Source organism: Aphidius gifuensis, linkage group LG2 (genome assembly GCF_014905175.1).
Source record: "Aphidius gifuensis isolate YNYX2018 linkage group LG2, ASM1490517v1, whole genome shotgun sequence".
NCBI classification, from domain to species: domain Eukaryota; kingdom Metazoa; phylum Arthropoda; class Insecta; order Hymenoptera; family Braconidae; genus Aphidius; species Aphidius gifuensis.
The window spans coordinates 815582-836369 of NC_057789.1; the positions used below are offsets into that span (position 1 = coordinate 815582).

At 22.1% G+C, this 20788-nt stretch overlaps 1 protein-coding gene across 3 annotated transcripts in view; it reads left to right on the forward strand.

The window, feature by feature from the left end:
• Nucleotides 1–20788, forward strand: part of LOC122848147 (TOX high mobility group box family member 3-like) — a 139317-nt gene that overhangs the window by 88626 nt on the left and 29903 nt on the right. The window contains exon 1 of one of the 3 annotated variants that reach the window (XM_044146007.1): nt 4737–5304. The exons of the other annotated variants lie outside the window; for them this stretch is intronic. The gene's annotated coding sequence lies outside the window, so the exon portion shown is untranslated. Of the gene's footprint in view, nt 1–4736; nt 5305–20788 lie in introns of those variants that run through there. 3 annotated transcript variants of the gene reach the window in all.

The following is a 20788-nucleotide window of genomic DNA, read 5'->3' on the forward strand; positions in this document are numbered from 1 at the left end:
TTTGCAACTCGTCTGTTTTACGATCGATGAATTGTTTATTTTATTTTATATTTTTTTTATTTATTTTTAATTATCTCGGCACGTTGTTATTGCACAATTCAACGTGAAAGAAATAATGAGTTTTTTTTTCCATAAATTCCCAAAATAAAAAAAAAAAATAATAAATAAATGAAAGGAAAAAAAAAAAGAGAATTCTTATTTATGAAAATTAAAATAGATGGAAAATTTTTGCAGCAATGTGTTGGAAAAGAGGAAAAAAAAAACAAAGAAATCTCTTGAGAGCTTTTTTTTTTTTTTGCTCTTATCTTTGGTTGTTTTATTTTTGGTTTTTTATAAATTTTTTTCTTATCAAGGCCATTAAATTCTCCCACGGATATTTGTGAAATAAAAAAATATTATCAAGAGCCATCCGGTGATAGTCAGGATGACTTGTCAATCTATCAATCGATCCGTCCAATCATTGTCCAAGTTCAATTGAATGAAAATTAAATTTAAAAAAAAATTTCATTAAGATAATTTAAATTTAAAAATACAAAAATATATAAATAAAATAGCTACTTTGACTGTAGCCAGTTTAGTTTTATCAAGTAGTGCAATTAAGATCGAGAGATCCCCGGGACGTAGCCAATTAAGATTATTTATCTATTCGTAGAGACAAACTGTATCAACCAAGTGAGTAAGTGAGTCAAAAAAAGATAACAAAAATTAAATAAATAAAAATTATTATTATTATTATCATCTGTAAATAACTGGTGAATTTTTTTTTAAAACTTTTATAAACCTTGAAGCTTTGAAAAAATTTTAAAACTAAATTATAAAATTAGTTGAAAAAAAAAGGTTAAATTTTATTTATTTTTAATTTAATTTTTAATTATTATTGTTATTATCAAAATACATGTTTTTTATTTGAAATTTAATTTAATTTTTTTTGTTTATAAATTCATTTATTTTATATGTATTTTGTATACGTGAATATTAATTTAAATAATTCATGCAATATCACGAAAAGTACATACATCTGTTTGACGATTAATATTAAATTTAATATAAATTTCATAAAAATTATTTTTATATTAAATAAAAAATATTATTATTATTTACTTGGTCGTGTTCAGTCAAAAGTAAATAAGCATATAAATGTTGATTTATTTTATTTTTTTTTTAATTCTATTTTATAGATACAGAAAAAAAAATAACAGGTTTTAAATTTTTTAGGCAAATTATTTGTCTAACACTTTGTAAGATGATAAGGAGATATAAAATTTATTGAATATATTACTGAATTATTTATAATGATATATTTTTGATAAATTTGTAATTAATTTATTTTTCAATTGAATATTTTAATAGTTCATTGCTTATGAATTCAACCATAGTCTATAGAACATAATTAGTATTATTTAGTATACTTTAAAGTAGCTTTACATACTATTGGGAAATTTCATAGTACTCCATGATGTTATTTAGAATGACAGTACAGTATAGAGCACTATGTATTTTTAAATAACACTATGAAGTACTCTATAACACTTTCATAGTATTAAATAGTACTATTTAGCATATCATAGCTTAACAAATCATTAAAAAGTGCTATAATAGTATTCTATTATAAAAAAAAAAGTTGTCATGGATAATTATGAGAGAGAGAGATAGATAGGATATGTGTAGGTGTATTACATTATCTTTTTTTCAAAAAAATAAAAATATATATCAGAAATTAGAGGCAAATATTTCCTGGCATAGTCCAAGTGCGTTTGTTCAAATGGTCTATGCTAAATTATATTTGCCCCTAACCCTATTTTGAAAATAATAATGCAGAAAAAGATCCACTGGAAAGATACCTGAATCTAAATTATTGAGTTAATATATCGACAAGAAGTATTTGAACTTGAGACCGCAAGCACTGTAGGCAGGGCTCTTGCCGACTTAACCATCAGCTCACTCAATGAACAATGAAGTATAAGAAATAGCCTAGAATTAAAAATTAGTTTAATTAATATTATTTTTTTTTAATTTTTTAACATCAATATTTTTGATTACATGATTTTTTTATTTTATCTTTATTATTTTTCAATGTCAATAAATTTAATTTTTTTTTAACATTAATATTTTGTAATTTTTTTTTAATTTTATTTTCAGTATTAATTAGATTAATGTGGATTTAAATAAAGGATAGTTCAAATAATATTTTAAGAAAAATTCCTATTTTCATAAATTTATTTTTGAAAATTGAAGAAAAAAAAAAAATCATTATCTTTATACATAAATACTCATATTATCATTATTATTACTCTTATTATATTTTTAAATAATTTTTTTCCTGTTGTTAAAAATACGTATAAAAAAATAAATAAAAAAAAACAAATATTATGATGAAAAATAAATTCAAATAAAATTGATCCACTTGATGATAATGAATATTAAAAAAGCTTGATTGACAATTATATTTTCCTCAATTCAAATGATAATAATAATGAAATATATAATTATAAAAGTAATATTTCATTCATGTATAAATTGTATAAATATTTTTTCTCAAGAAAATTAGATTTTACAGATGTATATAATCATAATTTGCAATTTATTATCTTCATCTTCCAGGTCAATGAACAATGTCTATAATAGATGCAACAACAAGCAATGATTTCATTGGAAATATACTGTATAACCTTCGTGTTGATTCAGAAAATGAATTGGATTAACATTGGGGGATGAAAAAATAAAAAAATAAATAAATAATTAAATATTTACGAAAATAAATATGAAAAAATATATAAAAAAATATAAATTAGATATTTAGAGAGGGAGGAAAATATAGAGGGGTAGAGTGGGTGGTTGTATAAGGGGTGAAAACCACGACACAACGGATTTAATATGGAAGTCGAGGAAATTGGATTTAAATAAATTTGAATACTTCTGAAATTAAAGCCCTCCCATGACGTTCTACGTGGAAATGTAATAACGTCGTTTTTATTTTTTTATTTTTTTATTATTATTTTACTCTTCCTTCTTCAATTTATAAATTTTTTTTTCTTCTTTTTCTTCATCTTCTTCTTTATTATTTATTTTTTTTATTTAAAATTTTTTTTTTTTTTTTGCTATTATTCTACCTCCTGTTCTACTTCCCATTACACAATGCCCACCACTGGTTTTATTTTTTATTTTAAAATAATAATCTAAGAATAATGTTTGACTTGTATTTAGGAGCAAAAAAAAAAATTTTTATAAAATTCAATAGTTATTAAATAAATAATCAAAAATAGATTTCAGTTTTTTAATTTAAAAATTTTGATTTTTGATGATGAAATTGTGGTTTATGTTTGTGAAATAGTTTTAAAATTAGCCAGATAATTTTGGGGATTTTTTTTTGGTTTTTTTAATCATTGTTTTAATGATGATTAAAAAAAAAAAAATTGTTGGTTTGCCAAGATATTTAATTACGTGGCCTGATACACTCGAGTTTGACTAATCTTTTTTTTTTTTTTACATGTCGTATGTACACAATTGTACATATCTGTATCGACACTCGAAAAAAAAAAAAAAAAAAAAGACACTTGAACTTGTTATCTGGGTCAACTTTATTTACAAAATCTCAGGTATTTTTCCTGAGAATAAAAATGAAAAAAAAAAAATCTAAATACTTACTCATATAAAATAGAAATAAAATAAAAAAAATTATATATACTTGTAACATCGTAACATTAAAAACGATAACTTGTTTTATTAAATGTTAATGTTATCGTTCATTAAATCACTTGTAAAATATTACCAACATTACCAATGGAATGTTTTTTTTCCTTTTTTTTTTGTTAATACTATTTCGCCATAATTTATATTAGTCTAAATTTCTCTGAATAAATTTTTTATCTATCCAAAGTTAGTTAATTTATTTTACATTATTCTCCTTTTTTTCCACTTTGCATTATCTAAAACAACTAAATAGAAATTAAAGATAAAAAAGAAAATATACATCAACTATGTGTTCCAATTTTAATTTTTTTAAAATTCTAATTTTAAAAGTAATTAAACTTTTTTATCAAAAATAAAAAACTTTCTTTTTTATCCTTTTTTTTTTGTGCAATTATTTAACTTGACTTGCAATATTTATTTAACATTATTTAGCTAAATAATCTTTTCTTATTTAATTCTTTGACAAAAAAATAAAAATCAATGGACAAACCCTCGTGAATTGCAACAGTTGTCAATTTGACAATCAAAATAATCCCTCAGTCTTGTCAAATTCATCCCCATTATAAAAACAACCCTCGCTGAAATATATTGAAATTATATTTGACGCCTTGTCGTATATAAAATTAAATTAAAAAACAAAACTCCAAAAAAAAAAACCACTTCAAATTAAAAAAAAAACGAAAAAAGTTGAACAAATTAAATAAATTATAAATTGATAATGAAATATTTTTAATTAGATAATTTAACAAACCAATGACAATTGTTCATCTCTTCCCCCACTCGAGGCCTATTATTTAATTTTATTACCCCCACTGCAAAATAGATTCATCTCGAAGTAACCCTCTTCCCACTCTTGTACCTTTCCACCTCTACTTTTTGATATCAAATATATTCTCCCCACTTTATAAATATATTGTGTCGATTGGCATTTCTCCCACCAGTGTCAATTGCCCTCTCCTACCGCGACAATAACCCCCATATGATTTTTTTTTCTTCTTCTTCGTTTTTTCATCTCCCCCCACCAATACCATCAGCCCGAAGCGCGACCCTCCAGTCATTCCCGCGCCGACCAACACGAGGAGCGCGCGTCGTAATCCACGCTGTTAGTCGCGCCACGAGATATCAAGCTCAACCCAGTTAATAAATAAATATATTTTCAAATAATTTTATATATTTTGTGGCTTTTTTTATTAACCAATTAATTAAACCAGTGAAAATTTCATATTTCTTTTTTTCCCTAAAGAAATTGTGATTTGTTTTTTTTATAATTAATAACGATTTTTTGTTATTTTTTTTTTTCTTTTAAAGTGATTTTTTATTATTATTGTCAAATAATATTATTTAATTTGTTGATTAATTATTTTTGTGAAAATAATTGTGCTATTAATTAGTGAAAAATACAAAAAACGTAAAAGATTTTTTGGTTTTTTTGGAGCTTAATTTGACAAAAAAAAAAATAAAATTACGATACGGATTTACCAAGGATTTATTTTTGTTTACTCAGCATCTGTCGTTTTTTTGTTTTTTATTTTTTTTTTATATATAACACCAGTGACAGTGTAAAAAAAATAATTTAAACTGGATTTCATCCTATCAACGTGTTTGGCCGCGCCGGTAAGTTAAAAAAATAGTTTTAAGATAATTGCTTAGATCGAAAAAATTATTAAAATTCATTTTGATAACATACTTGTTATATTTTGACATAACATTATAGCAGTTTTTTTATTCGACATTTTTTTTTTTACTCATTTCGTCTGGCAGCCGGCAGCTGTTTGTACGAAAAGTTTCCACGCGGGGCGCCACCTCACAGACGTTCTAAAATTATAAAAAATAAATGTTAATAAATTGCCAATTATTAATTAAATAATTAATTATTTCTCATCTCATTTTAAGATTTTAAAAGATCAAATTAATTTTGATTTTTTCCTTGGAAAATTTTCGCGTAAATTGGATTTTATTTTTTTTCATTTTTTATTGATGATTTTACACGTGTCTAGCATATTGTTTTTTATTACTCCAAAAAAATAAAAATTTATTTTATATTTTATCTTATTTTTGTATATTTATTTTTATATTTTTTACGGAGTATTTTTTATTTGTTCACCATCTGTCATGAGTGTAACGGTTATACTCCAAAAATTATTCAAGCAATTTTTTAATTTTATTTATTTTCAAAGCTAATATTATTATTATTCGAAAATTAAATATATGCAATAGAAAGGTTAATAAATAAAATTAAAAAATATTCAATTAAATTAATTTATAGCTAAAGAAAAAAGGCTTCTTTGCTCCGATTTTACATGTAATCTGATACAGTGTCGGGTCGTTAACATGAAAAAAAAAAAAATACACAGTCACAAAATTAATTCTAGAAAATAGAAAAATACATAAACAACCCCAATTTTCTATTGTTTTTTATCTAGAATGAAAATCGTAATCAGGTGCTTATCAAATTTGCCATACTTTCCATTTAAAAATATTTTTTTTTGGCTTTTAAATTTCACACAGTTTTCCTTCCTGGAATTTTTAATTTTTACCAAGTCATTTTCTATTTTTATTTTTTTGCCGAAAGAAATATCCCACTGGTGGTCGTGCAGTTAAAAAAAAAAAAAAGAGAAACATCATTAGGATCACATCCGGTGATTGATATCGATGTTTTTTTATTTTTTCAAAGCGTCGCCGCAAAACTATTGCCTTTTTTTTTTTTAATTTTCATCCTCAAAATTTTAGGCTTAATTTTCAGTCATTTATTATGTTTTATGACAAGGGGATGTAATAAATCTACAACCGGGGTTGAAAAAAATGATGATAATAAATTTTGATGATTTTTGTTTTTATTGAAATAATAATAGTGTAATTATAATGCGTGTATGAACAATGTTTTGTCGGTAGCTAATGCGTGACCGTAAGAAGAGCCAATAAAATTTACAATGTTCTCTTTATTACTTGCTACATATATGTACATTGAATAAATTCCCTTCACAGACAATGTCCATGAAAATAAAGGTAGTCCATTTGGAGGAAACAAAAGTCGTTAAATATATCATTTTGATTTTTGGTAATGGAAATTAACGATCATCCTTTGAATATTTTTTAGACAAAAAATAATAAAAAAATAAAAAAACTAAAATAATAAAAAGATCTTATTGGATATATTATATTTTTAGTGCTTTGTTGAGTTATTTTTTTATTTTTCTTTTTTTAAGGGATCCTAGTGTTCATTATATTAGATTTATATTTTTTTTTTTTTTTTTTTTTACGTTTTTTTATATTTGACCGTTCTCAGGACCAGGTATGGACATCTGTTGCCCTTTGCTATGTCCCGACGTCTTGGAAACCTGAAACGTTCATGTTTTCTCTTTCATTCAAAAAATTATATTTTATAAATATATATTTTTTTAAATTCTCATGTAAACAAATCCTCTTTTTTATTTTTTCAATTTATCATATTCCAACAATCTTATCTGAAGGGTTTTTAATATTTTTTTTTTTTTTTTGGTTTTACAATAACTAGTTATTAAATATATGTCGAAGTAAATTATTCAAGTTTTTTTTTAGAAAATTTAATTTTGGAGTATATTTAACGGTATTGAGAGTAAATATTTTGAGTACAAATTTTTAATGAATTTATTTTTCACTCGCAAGTGAATATTTTAATTGTAAATTATTTTTAATTTTAAAATTATATTACAATTTCATTTCATTTTTTTGTTAAATTTACTTGGATAAATTTAAAAATTAAATTGTCAAATATTCTCTAAAATATGTACATGATTTTTTAGTTCCAGTTGTTTTTTTTTATCTAGAATATTCTTTACGTCATTGCCAATTCTAATGATGATAAAAAAAACAACAAACATCTAGCCTCATAAAAACGAGCCTATTAATATTAACCACCCACCTGATTCACTCCCACAAATTAAATTAACCCGAATGTTATTTATTATCTTTAATTTTATCCAATTTCATTTGTTAATATTTTTTTCTTTTAATCATATTCATGATAACGCACATAATTGAATACATAAATATGCAAATTATCGATTGATATATTATTAACAAATTAAATTGATATATATTTTCATATAATTATTTACAAATTTCAGGATCAATATATTCACCAATTAAAATTTTCCTCAATATAGTATATATAAATTTTATCTAGCCTTTTACTGGTTATTAAATTTTTCACATTAAATTTCATAATTAATGAGAATTTATAATTAATATTGCAGCGGCAATAAAGATGAAATATAAAATATGCAAAAGTAATTTAAGCCAAAAAAAAACCAAATTAAAAATAAGAAAAATCATTAAAATATTTATGAAAATATTAATTGATAAATTTTAAAAATAAATTGAATTAAATTTTATTTTTTAAAAATAACACAATACCAATTACAAATTTATATATGAAAAATAATTTCATCATTAATTTAATTATTACACAATTGTACCTTTGACAATTAATTAATTAATTTTGACGCGTGTGTTTAGTACAAAATTGGGTTAATTGTATTCATCAGTGTATTTTACAATTCGTGTATTAATGAAAATGACAAAGTGAATGAAGTCTGATGGTGGTTAAAGTGGAATGAGAAACATGATAAATGAGTTTAGCTATCTAAAATGTGAATGAATAGAAAGAGACAATGTGAATAAAAAAAGTTTATGAACATTAAACTCGTGGGTGATGATTTTGAGAGGGAAATTGAGTGTAGAATGCTTCGAAGACAATTTAACTTTGGTTTTGGAAAATGCATTGGTGGTGTACCGCTTGTGGATAAAGGACAAAACTTTCTTGTCAATCGATTATCCCTGTATCCACATTGAAATTCAATAACATTCTATTAAACTTTACTTATTATATTATTTGTCAATCAATTATTAATTATCAACTATTCAAACACAAACAAATTTTTTTCATTCAACTCCATCATCTAAAACGTAATTAACAATATTCAAATAATAATTAAAAAATATATAAATTTAAAAAATTGCTTAATCAACTATTTAATTATTAAACCTTGATATTTTTCATTTAAAAATATATTTTTTAATTATTGCTAATGGTGTGTGTAAATAATAATACATATTAATTTGTTTGAATTTTAATTGCTGGACAAGAAGACGAGACACAAGGGTTTGTTTTTGGGAGACACTGAATTTTGAATTATAATGCTCTTTGAATAACCAAAGGGAGAATTAACAAAGCACTCTGAATGTTAATGTTCATCGGTGGAAAATTTACCCCTATGTATTTTCTTCAATGTCTATTTTATTTTTTATTTTTTTTTTTCATTTTTTTTACTGTTGAAGTTTGAGAAAGGTGAACAAGTTATTACTAGACAGACAAAATAAATATCTTAGTTTTTATTTTTTTATCTTTTTCAACTAATGAAATTTTTTAACAATTTCATTCTCTCGACCCTTCATACCACACTGTTCTCTCTCTCTTTCTCTCCCGACATTCTTCAAATTTTAATATTCATACAGACCATTTTTTTTAAATTACCAAGTTTTTTTCTCTTATTTTTTTCGTCTCTTCTTCTTATGATTTCTTTTTTACCTTAGTTATTATTTTTTTTTTTTTTTCATCCCCTTTTTCTTATTTCACGTAGTAGAAATAATTGAGAAACCAAAATATATTTTTAATTTATTTTTTTTTTACATACTTTTCTAATTTAAATTTGTATAAATATAAATTTCTTTGATGTCAAATGTGGTTTTTATATTTCTTAATTAGACTCAACACCCATATGCGAATTAAATGACAAAAATTTCTTTGATATAATTTTCATCTCTTAAAAAATACTCTATCGATTTTTTTTTTTTTTTTTTATTTAAACTTAGTTTGCACATGCTCTCTTGTATATATTAACTTGCATTTCCTTTGGTTTTGTATTTACACCAAAAGGCTTAGAGGGTGTGATGTAAAAAAAAATAAATATAAAAATTTAAAGGGATGTTATATATAAAATAAATACACCCAGTTGTAATTCCACTTCATGCATATGTAAACACATCTATATACATTTAAATTATTGCGTGTCGAGGTGTTTGTATAATAATAAAATAAAAAAAAAATAATAATAATAACAAAGGGGGAATTTTTGATTAAGAGTGAGACTTACTCTCATTTATCCCATAATTTTTTACACTCTACTTAAACAAATACAGTTAATTAAAATTTATCTACAATTCTGTGAAATAAATTTTCACAATTCTCAGATTTTTTTTTCTAATTTTATAATAATTATAACAAAAAAAAATAATACAATAAAAGATGAACAGTTGATTTATATTTTTATTTAATACTTGTCGTTAAAATATAATAAAAAAAACTTGCTCCAAACCACAATGACTCATGAAAGCGTCAACGAAGGTGGATTTTTTTTTTTTTAGAATATTTACTACCTGCTTCTGGGTCGTTGGTATAATTGTCTGACCCATGGGCCTTTTCCGCCCCTTGGCATTGTTATGGTGCACTCAGGCATACCTGCTGTTTTTCTAAAAATAAAATTAGAAATTAAAAATTAACCATCAGTTTGGTTTACATTTAAAAAACCAATAAGAGTACATAAAAATAAAGCTCAATTTTTAATTAACTAAGAATAATATTAATCAAATTTTTGAGCTTTTTTTTTAATTGATTTTTAATAAAAATAATGATAATATATTTGGAAAAGTAAAGATGGATTTCATTCGTTTGTCGAGTAGGTAATGAAAGTTTTGTAGAAATAATTGAAAGTTTGTTCATCAAAATTTTGTGCAAACCGTTGGTATATATGATGAGTTTGTCTTTCTCTTTCGAAATTTCCAATGTATATTCAGACTGATACACAGGGGGGAAATTAAAGGGGGTAGTTTTTGAGGCAATCTGTTCTTCAACCCTCTATATACGTGTATTTATATTTTCTCTTATCTATTTGCTTTTGTTTGTGTATTCTACTCTTGCTGCATTGTTATGACTTATTAGAAATATAAAAAAAAAATATATTATAAATAATTATATATATAAATGGAAAAAAAATATAATTTAAAAAAATATTACTTGTTAGTTTGTTTAAATAAAACAAGGTATGCAGCAAGAATTTTAAGTGGCAATTTTTTTAAAGCCAATAAAAATATTTCACATGCCAAATGTGTTTGTTATTTATATTTTTTAATTTTTTATATTTCATATTTTACCCTTCTACTTCGTCTTTACAATCTTTATTCTTTCAGCCAGACATGACCCCTTTTTTTTATTTTTTCATTGTATTATTATTAATATTTATTTTATATTTATCAGCTTTTATATTTTATGATTGTTTTGTGACAATTTTTTTTTCCTTTTTTCTTTGTGAATTTTTGTTATATTATTGTTATTAATTTTTGTATTTTAAAATTGATGTGGTGGTTGGTTATATATTTTTTTTTACTGTTATCTTTGTTTTTTATTTCGTTCGAGATACATTTTTATGAACAACTGAGGCGTGACTTGTGGTCAAATGAGAATGTAATCTAATTTTTTTTACTTGTCTCTTGTATTTTTTTTTTTATTTCATAAATAATTGCTGGTCAAGTTGACAGATGCTTGATGAAGTTAATATATATAAAAATAAACTTTGTTTATTCAAGATGCTATGAAAAAAATATATTAATCATTTTTAAATCTTTATTTATTATTTTTAACTCATTTCAAGGTCATTAGTTTGATTAAAAAAAATTTCCATCACTTGAGATAATACACATTAATATTAAATATAAATTAAATGAAATATAAAATGAAAATTATATATATCGATCTAAAAAGATAACAAAAATAAAAAATATTTTTTTATTTTAATCAAGATATGTAACGTAAATATTTATTCAACATGAAAAAAATTTTATTATTATTTTTAAATTTATTTTTCCTTATTTTCTTGTAAATTAAAAATTAAAAAAAAATATTATCACTCATTCCTCTTGTCATCTTGAAATAAAAAATTCAATTTATTACAGAAATATAAATTTATTAATATACATCAACACAATAATTCTAAATTTACAAAAATAAAAGCTAAAAAAAAATGTATAAATTATATTTCAAGATGGTAATATTTTATTATTTTATTATTTCTGTTAACTCTTGAATTATTATACAACATAAAAATTTAATTAATGACCTATAAATATTAATAATAATACTCAATTAATTTTATCGACTTTTCATAAATACCTCTTATCAAATTTTCACAATGGTAATATCAACAACCAAGCAATATCATCAAAAACAATTGTTTTCCATTATAATTACTATCAACAATAATAACAATAATAATTGACAATATTTTTTAAACAAATAACCACTATTTGCATATTATTAGATTAAATATAAAATTATAATTTATCTATGCAATTTAATCCCTAAAAAAACAAAATAAATTAAATAAGAAAAAAGTGCATTACTTGCTGTTGATTATCTACAATAGAAAACAAGTGTAAAAGAATTATATTAAACTTTGTACTACTATTTTATGTTATCACAGTGTTATATAGTATTATACATTACTATTTTTTCAATTATTATAAATTTATATTGGCTGTTTAATGCTATTATATAGTGCTAAGTACAGTTTTTAGTGTACATAGCACTACATAGTACTATTTTACTGCTTCATAGTATTTCAAAGTGTTAAATTGAACTTGATATTACTATTTTATGCTGTTGTAGTGTTAAAAAGTATTATTTTGTTTATATAAATTACTATTAGAAGCTTGTACAGTACTATGTCGTGCTAAATAGCACTATGTTATGCTTACATAGAGCTTTACATAGTTTTATTAAGCTACATAGTACTTTATAATACTATAAAATACTGAATAATAATTCGTATAGTATTTCATAGTATTTCATAGTAGTATAAAGTACTAAATAGTATTGTGTAATAGTGTTATGAATTTATTTAGACGAAAAATGCTGTCATAGTAGTGCAAAGTGCTTTATAGTGTTATACATAAAATTATGTAGTACTATGTATTTTATACTATGGAGTTTATAAATACTACTACTATTACTATTATAAAATTCTATTGAATAAATGAAAAATTCTAGAAAACTTTATCTATTCTTTTTTTATCTTTTTAATGCAACTTTCCGTTATTTAAATTAAAAATTTAATATTGACGTTTTTTTTTAATATGCATTATACAGAAATAAAAAAAAAAAAATGAAATAAAATTAAAATGAGAATAAAAAAAAAAGAAAACAGTATATATAATAATAAATTATAAATTTGAGATAAAAAAAAATTTGCATTTTTTAAAGTTTCATATTTTTTTTAATCAAAGCATATTTTATTAATGTTAAAATACTCTTTTTTATTAAACATGGAATTTAAATTTTTTAAATTAGCAAGCTTATATTTTTTTTTATTTTATTTTTCGTTTATTATTAAAACATGTATGGAATTGTTTGAAGAGCCTCAATTTCATTTGATTCAACCAATGCCAAGGGTTGTTGTGTATATAGTAAAAAAATAAACAAAAAAAGGGGTGGAAAGATGAGAGAGAGAGAGAGGAAGAGAGAGGAAAGAGGAGAGTCTAGATGAAATTGAAACATGGTACAGTAAAGGAGAGACAGAGGAGAGAGGAGAGAAAATTGTGGGACCACTTTAAACTAAGAAAAACAATTCCAATCCAACTTTTTCTTCACGAAATCTCATCCCTCTTTATTCATTTTTTATACATATATATATTTTTTTTTATTTCCAACCCCCTTGCAATGCTTTTTTTTTTTTTATTCTGCTTCTTTTATATTTTCTTGTCCTCCTTATCTGCCACGAGAGTATCTTCTTCTTTTTATTTTTTTTTTTTTCTCGAGCAATACACAAAAAGAGATTGTTTGATACACGAACAACTTTGTTGTTCCAAGCTCCCTTTCTCGTTCAGCCAAGTGCTTTTTTTCATTACCTTTAAATTTATACTTTAATCATTGTTTCATGTTTTTTTTTATTAATTTTTTTCGCTCTGTACTTTTTATATATTTGTCCTTTTTAAATGCGTATAATCTTAAAATAATATTTTGAATTTAAAATGCTTATTTCTAAATATCAGATTTGCGTTTTATCTGATTTTTTTATTTTTTTATTTTTTAGATAGTTCAATTTATCTTCAATTTAATTAACTGTATAATTATTTTTTTTTTTTTTTCGTTTTAAAGTTAAGATAATGAGATAGAAAAAATAAATGACTGAAAATTGTAATTTATTTTGCAAAAAAAAAAAAAAATGGAAGAATTTAAAAAATAATTAAAAAATTTAAATTATTTTCATGTACTTCTTTTTAAAAGGGTTGGAAAATCTATTCAAATGATAAAGTACATCCGGTGTCTATATTCACTTCACCAAGAATCATTAAAAAAAAAAGCTAAATAAAAAAAGCCTTTAAATGTTCTCACCAATTATTATTATCAAGACCCGCACACTAGTTAAAAAATAAAATGAAAAAAAACATACTACACCTATAAATAAATAATAATACATTTGTATTTAATTTCCCAAAATCTAATCTAACAACTTGACGTTAATGTGTTCACATATATCTACGCGTCAAATAAAAAATAGAAAAAAAAAAAAAAATAATATTAATTCGATAAACAAGTCAAGGTACGATAAAAATTCTCGACATAAAAATAAAAAAAATAAATAAAGAAGATATATAAGAGGAAAAAAATTCCAACACGATGTATCTTATTTTATTTTTAATTTGAAAAAAAAAAAGTATCAAAAGAGTGAAAAAAAAAAAATTAAAAATGAATTTTTTTAATCTTTTTAAATTCCATGGTTCAATGTTATTCATTGCATTGAAAAATATAATTAAAGCCCTTGTACAATAAGCGATTTATGTATATAAATTTTTACTTAAAAATTTTTTTTTTATTTCCTCAATTTCTAAAGAAAATTCGAGGAGAAAATTTCAACAAATAAAAGCTGAGAAATTATGATTTTTATATAAATACCCTTTGCGAAGAAAAAAATTTACATTTTATATCTTCTTTTTATTTATTTGTCAATTTATTTTTTCAATAAAATTATTATTGCTATAAGGTATATTATATTTAAAAAATTGTATTTATAAATTTTTTCAATCGATTAGGGTGATTTTAATGCGATAATGTCTGTCATTTAATTATAGAAAGTTTTAAGCATGCAAGTGTAAAAAATAGTGATAAATTTAATAAATCATTCATGATTTTATCAAATATGAAATTTATTTATCATATTTTTTCCTTAATAATAATTTATTTGACACTAATTATTAGAGTATTAAACTAATCGCATAAAAAATGTGTTCTACTTTATTTTTTAAAACCTGTTTTTAAAATTTTTATCATATAATTTATAAATATATATTTTTTTTTAATTATTTATTTTCATTTGGTGTGTTTTTTTTTTTTTTTTGTGAATCGTGACTCGGTGGTACTTGTGACAAACTGATAGAAATCATGTCACGATATTGACGACAACGAAAAATCTTTAACAAGCAATTTTCAATGAATTTAATTTTTTTTTATTTGATTTTTTTTATGTCAGACAGTTGGATAGAAATGAAAATGTGATTGGAATAAAATAAGTGATAAAAAAAATCATCAAAAAAAAATTTCAAGCTGTTCAATTAAAAGCTAAAATAGTATCAAAAAGTTGAAGCTTTTTTAAAAATTTATAACGTCAAATTTTCACAAGTAAATTAAGCACTGAATTTAATTTTTTTATCCATATAATTTTCAGCCATTTGAATAGAAGCCAAAAAAATTTGTGCTAAAAAAAAATTTAAACTTGTAAATGAAATAACACATCAATCAAATTTATTATATAAATATCTTAATTTAATATTAATGAAAGTTTCGCGTGAAACTCATTTTTTCAATACGAAAAAAAAATTAATATTATTTTTTTGGGTCATCTATTTTTAAGCTGTGTTAATGACTAACTAAATATACATTTAAAAAATTTCTCAAATAAATATTTCATTAGAAATTAAACTGTCAAAAATTAATTAAATATTTAAAAAAATTAAATATTTAAAAATGATTCAGCAATTTTGCAATAAGGTTTCTAATTAAAATGAAAAAAAATAAATATTACATTTAAAAAAAATAAAAAACAATTCATTTTTAAATTTAAACAATATTTTTAATTTTTTTTTTTAAACATGTATATGACTTTCCTAACGGGATATTCGCGTGACCTGTTGTAAAGTAATGACATGTTGGAACACAAGTTGAAATCTTTAATTTGTTTTTTTTTTTTTGTAAAATTTTATTTAATCATTTTGACATGAAAATTATTTTTAAATTATATATCAGTATTTTTTCTTTGTGGCCAACTAATGTATATGATAATTTTTTTTTATTTATATATTTATAAATAAACATTACCATACAAATTATTTCTTGACGATAATATTATTTATTTTAACAAAAAGAAAAAAATTGTATTTTAAACTACTAAAAAAAAAAAAAAAAAATCTTTCATCAACCTTCTGGCGTTTTTCTCGTAAAAGCTCAACTTATTTTACTTTTTTTCCAACAATTATTATTATTTTAACAAATACCATGTCATTTCCGGGTTTAAAAAATCGTTGTTATTTTTAAAACTCGATATAACAAAACACATTATATTCTAGTCATTAAAAAAAATTTCTGCATAAAAAAAATAACAACAATAATGAATTTTAAAAGGAAAATATTCATATAATTAAAAAAAAAATATTAAAACTCTTTTGCAATAATAATAATTACACCAAATGAATTTACATGTCCAAAAAAAGAAAAAAAAAAATCAAAATTGAAACAATTAAATTGAATGCGGTTAAAAAAAAATTAAAAACCATTGAATTTAATTAAATTTTTTTGTGTTAAATCTTTCAAAATGTATTTAAAATTATTTATATTAATTATTTTGACTTATATATAAATTATTTAATATGAGGGATGTCAGTGAAGCGTCAAGTAAGGTCGAAAATGAAAATGTTTCGGTCAATGGCTCACTTCCTTTTCGTGTTAATCGAAGCATAACACACATCAAGTCCCCAACACAAACACAAACACTTATTTAAAATTAAAATTTAATTTATATATATATTTATTAACAATATATACACGTGTAAAAATAAATAAATAAATAAATAAAAAATACAAAATGAATAATTACATTTCATGATGTTGCAGATTTTTATCGATTATTATTTTTTGCAATTTAAAAAACATGTTTAAATTTTGAAAATAATAAAAACAATATAATTTTTTGAAATAATAGTATTAAATTAAATATTATTGGGTTAATAAAAAAATTCACAAGACATGAATGATAAGATTAAAATAAGTAAATTAATAAATTTGTGAAAGTTTTTATTAACGATGAGTTTGCACAAATGTGTGTTGGGTGTGTTGAGTCATGGCAACTTGATTCCAGTTCTAATCTCGTTATAATTAATGAAACGACATATAAAAGGTGAAAGTCATTGAGAAATTTAACTCAACATGGTCTACATAAATTATTATATTCTGCTACTCAATTTGATGTACATAGAAATATTTTTTATTCGAGAAAAAAAAAATATTTTAAATATATTTTAACGAGATTTTTATCTTTAACCATTTATTATTTTCAATTGATACATATTACTTGTGAGTTATCAATAAATTGTCTCATTATATATCAACATTTAATTATTATTTTTTAAAAGAGAAATATAAAAAAATTTTTTTTTTTTTGAATAAATATCAACGAGTTCATGGTCGTGTTATGTAAATTCATATTACATAAACAATTACATTTCAAAATATTATTTAAATAACATTAAATAAACAATTAATAAATCCTTGAAAAAAAAATATATATAAACATTTTTTTCTACCTTTAAAATTCAGCTCAAATTATTGCTTTATAATTTTTTTTTAAATTTAAAACTACCCCTTTTTTTTTTTGTCTGAAATTACTTTTTTAAATTAATATTTAAACAAGTTTAAATTGAATCATTAAAATATATATTAAATCATAAACAACCCTTTTTTTTCTGTCAATTAAAATCCATATAAAAGTTATATATTTTTTAAATTATGCAGGTTTTTTTAAAATTTTAATTATTGATTTTCTCTTACTCATTATGTGACTTTATCTTGACATGTTATTATTATACGCTGGTTGAATAATTAAATAATTAATTAAATTCACATGGGAATGAATTTTTTTTATTTGCTTCCTGTGTGTCCCTCTGCCATCATAAAAACTGGAATTATAATTTTTTTTTTGTGAAAGAAAAAAAAAAAGATTTATTAATGTTTATTTATTTATTTATTTATTGTAAATATTATGATAATGTGTATTGTTTATTTTTTATTATATTACTGTGGTATTTTGTGGAAATAAAAAATTAATTTTTTTTTTTTTATACGTCCTTCAGAATGGCGAGTTAACGCGGCAAACCCATCGTTAACTCTCCAGTTAATCGCTGGGCCATGCTAGTTAGGCCCCAACATTGTAATTTATGATAATCGCAAATCGATAACTCTTCTCTTGTACAATCTTGGTACTCAATCTTACCAACAGTCAAATAAGTCTCGTTTGCCCTCAACATGTATCTTATTTTTATTTTTTCATTTAAATTTTTTTTCTATTTATTTTCACCCTGAGATGAGAAATTACATTTTTTTTTTTCAAATCTTTAAACACTCCCACAGTTAATCTATAGATAATATTAAAAAAAAATTTATTTATTTATTTATAATACCTTGTTGACGAGATAATATAAATTTTTTTAATAAAAACTTTCACTTTGGGAAAAAAAGAAAATTAAAATACCGTAATTATTATATTTCAGCTATTTTATGTTGGCAAATTTTTTCGCTTTTTTTTTTAATATTGTTTATTTAATTATTGGTTTTAATAATTTTTTTTTTTTTTCGTTAAATTGTTTTTTAATAATTTTAATGTAAACTTTCACTCGACAAAAGAATTTTCAATTTTTATATCATATTTTTCTATTGGCTGTTTATTGTTATTTTAAGCACGTGTATAAAACGTATAATTTACAAGTTGATAGCTCATTCATTAAATTCCATGGTAATTTATTTGAAAAAAAAAAATTATTCTCAACACATTGGTATCAAAGTAGTGATTTTAAATATTTTCGCATCATTATTGTGAATTATATCAGTTGAAAAATAATAAAAACAAAATTTTTTTTAATAACAATAATTTAAAAAACCTTGGGAAATATTTTTAAAATAAAAAAAATAATTATAATTATATCTAATTTATAAAAATAAATAAATTTCATCTATGTTTTTTTATTCTATTGAATAAATTAAAATATCTTGATGAAAAAAAAAAATAAATACTTGTCACTTTGGTAAACAAAATATTAACCTCATTTTAAAATTAATAATTTTTAATTTATAAAAATAATTAAATACTCATTTTTAATCAATAAATTTTCATAACGATTCAAGGATTAATTAGCATTTGCCAAGTCATTAAAATAATTATTAACCAATTGATTATAAATTAAAAATTAAAAAAAAATATTTGCATGAATTTAAAAAATTATTTATAAATAAAATTTCATGATTTTTTAGCATAGATAAGAGTGTTTTAAATAAGTATTTAAATTAGCTCTAAAATATATTCAAAAATAAAGCTAATGTAGGCTGTACAAGTCCTTAAACTGTTAAAAATTTTAATTTATTTTTTCATTAAAATTTAAAACAACAAAAAATCATAAAGTTATCATTAAATTATTCGAAAAAAAATAATCAAATAAAGTTGGCTATAAACAAAGTTAATAACATGACTAGCTAGTAATAAATTTAAGTAAAAAAAAAATAAATAAATAATTGTCTATTGGATGAAAATCTTCGATAAATAACTTTTAGAAAAAAAAAAAATTCATATCTCAGTTATTATGAAAATTTATTTGACTTTACGAGCATAAACTTATCATCCTTAAAGATTCATATTAGCAAACACCTGGTGGCTTATTCCTCACTTTGCAAATTTATTAGACACATACTTAGCAACAATTTATCCTTGTAAAATTCAAAGATTTAATATCATCAAAAAGATGAAAAATAAACTACACAAATAAATATTTATTTATATGAATAGTCTAGTTTGTCAAATAGCAATTTATTTTTATTTATTTAATGGCTTAAAATTATTCTGAATATTTAAATATATAAAATTATAGTTAAATATTAAAATAAGTATATGTACATTTACGATAGAGTTAATTAAGAAGCAACATGAATGAAAATTCACCCTCAATCTGAATAGATAAACACACAATTTTAGTTTGTGATGTTGGCTTATTTCAACGACGAAATTCCAATTTGATGTTTGAATATATTAAGTCTCAAGGAATATGTAATAGCCATCGAGAAATTATATTTCTGAACGAATTTTAACTGATTAAACATGTGTATATATTTTGTACATAAACTTGTTTTTACTGGGAAAATTTTTTTTAATAATTTTTTTTCGAATTAGATAGAGGGCTGATTATATAAAAAAAATTACGGGAGGTGGTTGAGGGATGAATGAGGATAATTTAGGATTTTTTAAATAATTTTCTACGTGATCGGTAAGGGGTAGATTGGGGTAGGTTCGTACAAAAACTGATTTTTACTTGGAATTTTTTAAAAATAATTTTTTTTGAGTTAGATAGAGGGCTGATTATATAAAAAAAATTACGGGAGGTGATTGAGGGATGAATGAAGAAGATGTAGAATTTTTTTCATGATTTTTTACGCGATCGGTAAAGGGTAGAGTGGGGTAGGTCTAGACTCAAACGCGGTTTTCCCGGGAATCCTTAAAGAAATAATTTTTTCTAACAAAGATAAACGGCCGATTATGTAAAAATAATTACGGGAGATGGTTGAGGGATAAATAAAGATAATGTAGAATTTTTTTTATAATTTTCTACGCGATCGGTAGGGGGTAGATTAAGGTAGGTTCGGACAAAAACTCGTTTTTATTAGGATTTTTTTTTTAAATAATTTTTTTTTGAATTAGATAAAGGGTCAATTATTTGAAAATTACAGGAGAAGGTTAAGGGATGAATGAAGATA